Source organism: Oryza sativa, chromosome 12 (genome assembly GCF_034140825.1).
Source record: "Oryza sativa Japonica Group chromosome 12, ASM3414082v1".
NCBI classification, from domain to species: domain Eukaryota; kingdom Viridiplantae; phylum Streptophyta; class Magnoliopsida; order Poales; family Poaceae; genus Oryza; species Oryza sativa.
The window spans coordinates 22,218,167-22,225,537 of NC_089046.1; the positions used below are offsets into that span (position 1 = coordinate 22,218,167).

Here is a 7,371-nt window from a genome sequence, read left to right on the forward strand (position 1 = left end):
ATTGAATGACAACTATAAACAGAAGTAATACATAGTAGAGAAAAAAAGGAAATAACAATTACTATGTTAGCAAAAATGGAGAGCATAAGATCCTAAGCAATTAGCAAAACAAGAACCATCCAGTAAATCGACCACATGTTCAAAAAAACATATCCAAAAAGGTGCGCACAACGCACATAATCATATGCTGGAGATTAGTGCAGCGGCAGCTCAGCCTGCAATTGTATCTATGCGTAAGAACGAAGACAATGTGTAACAATCAAAATCTAAAATAGTCAGATGGTGTACCGCTGCTTGTGTAGCAGCAAGAATTTCATGGTACACAACATTTTTTGTTTGTGTACCACAGGAACCATCATCGTTTTCAATCAATACTCGTAAACCTGATCGAGAAGTTGCCCTTGAGAAAGCGACATATAGTTGACCATGAGTAAAAACAGGTTTTTTGAGGTATACGCCGACCCTGTCAAGTGTTTGGCCTTGGCTTTTATTGATAGTCATGGAGTAGCAAACTCGAACAGGGAATTGTCTTTTCTGCAATGTAAATGGCCATTTCACATTCGTAGTGCATAGTGCAATTCTAGGAATGTATATTTTATCGCCAATGTTAGAGCCAGTTAATATGACACATTGTAGAAGATGCTCACCGAGTTGAACTATCAAAAGCCTAGTTCCGTTGCACAAGCCCATTGATTGATTTATATTTCGAAGTAGCATTACCGTGACACCTTCTTTCAGTACAAGCTTATGTGTAGGGAAATTGTTTGCATCAATTGAGTTCAGAAATTCAGTGGGATATAATAGCTCAAAATCTGGGATTTGATCACTACACTTTGATATTGTATCGCAGCTAAGGTACTCCTTTCCAATGCCTGGAACTAAGCCCACAACATAATCATTTATCTCATCAACAATCGAATTGTTAGGGCACACGATCGCACGTGAAGCTAAATAGTTAGGGTCTTTATAATGCTTTAAGAAATCAAGATAGACCTCTCTAACAACAACAGCTATCTTATCACCATCTGTCATGATAAGCAAGTCATGAGATATTTCGATCCATGAAGCATAGTTGTCACCATCTTTCTTAGCTGCAGGCAAAGTACCATCACCAACAGCCAAAAGCCATTTACCGAAATTACTAAGCTCATCTCTGTGTGCATCTGGAAGCGAAGGGTTAAGTAACCTCATTTTTATTTTCAAACTAAGCACAACAACATGTTTCCATAACTTCGAGTTTGTGATCGATGCGGCAATAATTGCTTTCCGTGGACCTTTGGGCACAACAAGTAGAATTTGCCTAAAGTCGCCACCCAGGACAACCGGAACACCACCAAATGGAACAATAGCATTTCCAGAATACGTTTCAGAAAGGATATCCCGAAGTGTACGATCTAACGCCTCGAAGCAACATTTATGTGTCATGGGAGCTTCATCCCAAATAATAAGTGCAGTGTTTTGCAGCAACTCAGCAAGCATTGTTCCTCTCTTTACATCACAGGCTATTTTCGTTAATATCGACAGGTATTTTAAATCGTGAATGGGCTGTCCTGCCTTTTGGCAAAAGCAAAGAAGCTACGCCAGAAGAAGCTACAGCAAGAACAATTTTGTCCACAGACCTTATTTTTGAGATTATGACATTCCATAAAAATGTCTTACCAGTGCCACCATGACCACTAACAAAAAAGAAACCAGGTTGGTTAGCAGCCACACAACCAACAATTTGGTCAAAGATTTTTTTTGGTCATTGTTAAGTTGTGAAATCAAAGTTTCTGCGTGCATTGACATCATCAAGGGATGGTGAGAGCTCCTCTTCAATAAGCCTATTACCCATGGGTACTTGTGGAGAGAAGGTTAGATGAGGCAGGTTATAATCTCTTATGTTGCCACCACTCTTTCCAAAGACACTGGTAAGTTCATGTATTAACAAAGTAAGAAGATGTTCGTGTGGAATAATGCAATGTGGATTATCAAGGGCCTTTTTTAATCTAAGGTGTATGTCATCTGTCATATACAACCAATATTTATCAAATAGACCCTGAACGTTCCCAACCGAACAGAAAAGGACAACGGTAACAAAAAGTTGTCTTAGCTGATAAGAAGATGCAGTTTCTATCGCTTCATCAAAAAGAAGGTGCCATTCATTATCTCCCTCAAGGATGCCCCGTGCCTCACAAGCCTCTCTATGTTTCATATACAATATTGTTATAGGTTCGCATGTCGGCATAACTTTGTGCACCTTTAACAATCATTAGTAACATTCGTAAGTAGTACAACTCAAAGGAAGTTGGATGGACATAATACATTCTACCAATTTTAGGGGCAGGTGTTCTTTTGTGCCATGTTCTAGAGGAGCCATCCCATGTCCATTCTTTAGGGAAATCACAATATGTCAGGCTACGGGCTTCTTCATATTTCGTGTTTGCTTCAAACCACTCAGTCAGCATCGTACGCTTTGCAGCAGGACAATTAATTAATGCTCTCAAATCAAACCCTTTCTCATATCGAACATAGTTCATTCCTGGTAAGTGGACAGCCAACCTTTCTACTGGAGGAACTCTATAATGTATATCAAACTCAAAACTTCGGTGTAGTGCTTCGCAGGTAGAGAGAAATCTAGCATCCATATATTCTAAAATTTCATCAGGAGGAGCTAAATCATGATTCAGTGACATGTTTCCTGATGGGGCTGTGGTTTCAAAATAAATCTTTGCTTTGTCATGGCTTTTCATTATGTATTTAAAAAGATACTTGATCATGTTTGATTTGTTACACCACTCAACATTTATATGCGCCTGGAATGTTTTAAGCAAGTTAATATTATACAGCACAACTGATCTGTTGTCTAAAAGCACACCATTTTTTAAAATGGTCCGTCCATCATTCCTTCGCCTATAAACAGCAAAACCACACTCATCAACAAATGTTTCATCCTGGAAATCTTTAGGATAGTATTTCGAGCATTTGTTGTCTTTCATACAAGGGCATTTTTTGTTGTCCTCACCACAAGGGCCATGCATCATGAATTCCTTTACTAATTCATACCCTAATTCATCGATTCGAAAGTCTGGTATCTCAGCTGAAATGAACCCACCTATAACAGCTGCCGATACCTCAGCATTGTTGGCAGCTAGCCATACCAAACAATGTATGTGTGGTAAACCTCGCTTCTGGAACTCAACCATGTAGAGAACTAAGGCGCGAAAAAGAGAAATAGTCATTAGAACTATAAAGATAAAACCAATTGTATACGCAGGTGCTGGAAGTGGGAAAAGGGAACATCTTTACCTGCAAGTACAGGTCCAAATGTTCTTCCCTCTCTGATGTCAGTTATGAATTCATGAACTTTCATATTGAACACTCTAACAATCATGTCAGGCCTATCAGATGGCTGTTGGCCATCCTCAAACCTTATCAACTCTGCTATTTCTTGCCATTTTGAATTGCATGTAAATGTCACAAATAAGTCAGGAGACCCGAAAACACGACATATTGCCATCACATCTTGATAGTTCATTACCATGTACCGTCTACCACCAGTAAAGCTAGCAGGAAGTATAACCCGCTTGCCTACATTATCAGCATCGATTAAACCTCGGTCAATAGCATCAGCTATACCTTGAACACACTCTGAACGAAGGTCAGCCTGATGGTCAGCTATCCACTTCAATCTGCTTCCCTCAATCGTTGAAAAAGCATCGACAACTATTTGATCACTAAGACGACCATAACATGTATATGGATTTGGTTCGTTTAGTCTATAGTGCATAAAAAAACGATGAAACTCAAGCATAGTAACATATTTTCTTCCTGTCCCGTCATAGTCATTGTACTGTATACCAAGATGGAACCCTCGCTCACCATATGGGAAAAGCAGTGGGTACTGTAAGGCCATGTATGATGGGTGTATAGATGAAACACGTCGTAACCCAACATCCTTATCATGCACAAGTACATCGAAAGTATATTCTGATGCTGAGTAATCACCTACTATAATGGCAGCTATTTCATTGCTAGTTGGTAGGTTGTATTGTATCTCAGATTTTGCATTGCACCCCATAAGTCGCAGTGTTAAAGTTTGGTTTCCATGCTCAGCAAGACGCTCTCTAGCATAACGAAAGGTTTGGACAAGCATGTTTTCAGAATCTAGCATATCAGAAAGAGCACGAACTATAGATGGGTCAGCCCGTTCACCGGTGGAATCATCATGTTGAAATATGTTCATTCGATTTTCTGTTTCATTTTCTGGGTCATAGATATAAAGTTGAGCAAACTTGGGCTGTTTTCCACGAGAGGGCAGGAGGCTACCAATTTTGTGGTGGACAACGCTGTTAATCTTAAAAACATAAGGTGCATTTCCAGTGTTAATTGTCTTGTCAACAGTTGCACCCATGGAAGCGAAAGCAAACATAGAATTGTAAGATCGTATTTGTCTAAGAAATCTCTTTGAGCGTGCATCACCATTAAAATTTAGCAGTGTTGCAAGAGGTTCTGGAGGGTTACGTATCCTGGGCAAATCTATTTTCGCACCTTTACAGCATAGATTGTAAACAATTTTTCTTTTCGTAACAGCAGAAGCGCTTTTAACCCCTTCCTGGTACCAAAAGATAGCACCACAGTAGGGGCATTCATAGTTTGGTGCACCATAATACGACCTTCCAGGGTAGGACGCTGCAATGCAGAGAATGGTATCTAACATAAAGCTATCGAAAAAAGTTAAATCTATTGGCTGTGTACTGAACATGAACGAACCCTTCAACGCCTCAACGTAATCCTTGTCTGATTGCGCCGAACTACCTCTAGACAACCCATTAACAGCTGCAGCAAGTTAGAGATTAATTAGGATTGACTTGATTATTACAATATGATTGAAAAGGGCATTAGAATTTTATATACCCCGTAGGTTGCTACTGCCTGCAGCTAGAGAACATCTATTGGATATCAGCAAGCGTCGCCTTTGTCTATTGAAGGCTGTGAAAGAAGGATTAAAATCCATAATTGTGCGCGATCTCTTGCACCCACTGGATGAGGCAGACATATCCTCATGGCATGGTTCTTGTAACTGATTGCACGCATTACGTCTCTCACGGCTTGCACGAACCCTAGCTACTCTATCAACAGCTCTGGTAGACATTCACATAAATGCCTATGTAACCAACAGAAGGAAGCATTATTGTAAACATCACATTACTATATTACACAGTAACAAGATAGAACTCAATAGTAGAGCACAATAAATAGGATTACACTAAAATAAAGTACAGTGAAAGGGTTATTGAAGGGAACTGCATGGGTACTGCATAGGACAAATAAAATACACACACACAAACAAGGGCTCTAAAAAAACACAATATTCGCAGGTCATTTGCAGCCTAGAGTGGAAAATGGCCTATATGCTCTCTGTCCTCTACAAAGAAATTTAAGCACAACGTGGTACATGCTCTAACAATGTCATCACAGCATGGAACCAATGGGCCATGCAAAGAAATAAAACGAGCAACACAGGCAGAGGCAGATAAGGCAGCCTGGACAGCAGATTGTGCTATTCTCCTGTAGGACAACATAGATCGAAAATTGTAGTCATGGACCTCAAAACCATATCGATGTTATAGGCATCTCAATGCTTGCTGAGCAACCAACTCATGTGCAGATCCAAGTGGATCTGTGGCAGCATCCCAGAAAAAGATGGTCTCCAGTTCACTGGGATGTGCCATGGATGGCACAACGACTTCTACACCAGCCAATAACGCACCGTCCTCACCAAACTCCCATAGGTAGCAAAGTATAGGTATCCTGCAGTGCTGGGCAGCCGCATTTAGTAGAGACACATGCGACACTCCAATGGAAATCATCTTGCTCCCAGCACTGCCAATGTGAAAAGATCTAGGGTAAGCTAGAAAGAACCTATAGAGCAAGAGAAACTAAGGTGTAAGGATATATAGAGGAGAGGAATAGCACAATAAGGGCAGCATGTGGGTAACGGCTAGAAGGGACTGAGATATGGCTATGTGTTCTGGTGCAGATATTAAAGAAGGAAGTTAGCCCTTTTGACTATATATACGACCATGTTATAGATCCTATACTAAATACCCAAAGCATACTGCCACGTATACAGACAATATATTTTTTCCCCAAAAGAACACACACAAACCAAACAAAATCACAGCAAGAGCACAATAAGAAACACAAACCAAACAAAAAGCAGAATAATGTACAAAAAACCATAGGGAAGGCAGTAATGCAGGGCATCAAGGTTATACCTTTGACCTTCAATAATGCAGGTGCTGGTCCAAAGAGGTGGGAGCTTTAATTTCAAAAAGGAAGGAAACAATTTAGCACACATATACGTACAGGCCAACCCAAGAGAAATACTTCAAAAGGAGGTAAATCCGGTAACGAACCTCGGGTCAATGGCCAGAACAACCAAAGCACAATGGAATAGCGGAGTCGTGAAATCCCTCCTAAACTGACAAGGAACAGACAAGCTGCGAGAACAGGGAAGAACACAAAATCCTTTAAGATACACCGCATCTAAAGGAAGAAACAATGGGGCTCCAGCACAAACTCACCAATCTTGGAAAAGCAGAAGCAAGGAGCAGTAATCACGGCATGGACGACGGCAGCCGACGCATCCACTTCACCATGCCCTACATCAAAAAACCACCAAAAACACAAGCACTCAAAAACACAACCCATCGAAGAGAGCAACCAGCGGCAAAGCGTGTAGGCGCGCACCATCTCATTGTCGAAATCTCAAGGCAAAGTGAAGCACAAAGCCTGCAGAAAGGGGATTTATCTCCTGTGAGAACAGGAACTATTCTCCTGTGAAGAGGGGATTCGTTCCAGGGATACGTTCCCAGGCTGTGGACCCCCATTTTTATAACAGGAATCAATCGTGTAAACAGTACCATTTCCCTGGATCAAGTAGTCTGGTACACACGAGTTCATAGCTGAAATACCAAATGCACATACACGAAAGTCTAGTGCGAATTATTACATCATAAGCCCGCAGGCATAGTCTTAGATCATCAGACCGAGCGGTCCGGAATACATTCCAAAAGCAGAAATAGATAAGGCAGTGGAGTTTAGGCAGCAGCACGCCATTGCCACAGGCAACGACCGTAACTAAGACCTACTGAGCGCCATCGTCTTCATCACCCTCCTGGTAATAGGCATAGGGATGCTCCGAAGCTTCATCTCCGGCCTCTGATTAAGTTTATATTTGCAAGGGTGAGTACCAACCGTACTCAGCAAGCCACCACAACAACAATGCATATGATGGAGGTATTTCAAGGAATGGCTTCAGGTTCCTTTGCGCAAAGCAAGTTTTGCAAATCTTTTCACAAGCTTAAGACCTAGCATAGACTGATC

The 7,371-nt window shown here is 41.0% G+C and overlaps 1 long non-coding RNA gene across 1 annotated transcript; it reads right to left on the reverse strand.

Annotated features, from left to right (window-relative positions):
• Nucleotides 1-6,258: 6,258 nt before the first annotated feature.
• Nucleotides 6,259-6,656, reverse strand: LOC136354719 (uncharacterized). Its single transcript, XR_010738415.1, has 3 exons — nucleotides 6,570-6,656; nucleotides 6,402-6,485; nucleotides 6,259-6,304 (listed from the first exon to the last, which is right to left on the reverse strand). It is a non-coding gene; the product is annotated as an uncharacterized lncRNA (long non-coding RNA).
• Between the last annotated feature and the right edge of the window lie 715 nt (nucleotides 6,657-7,371).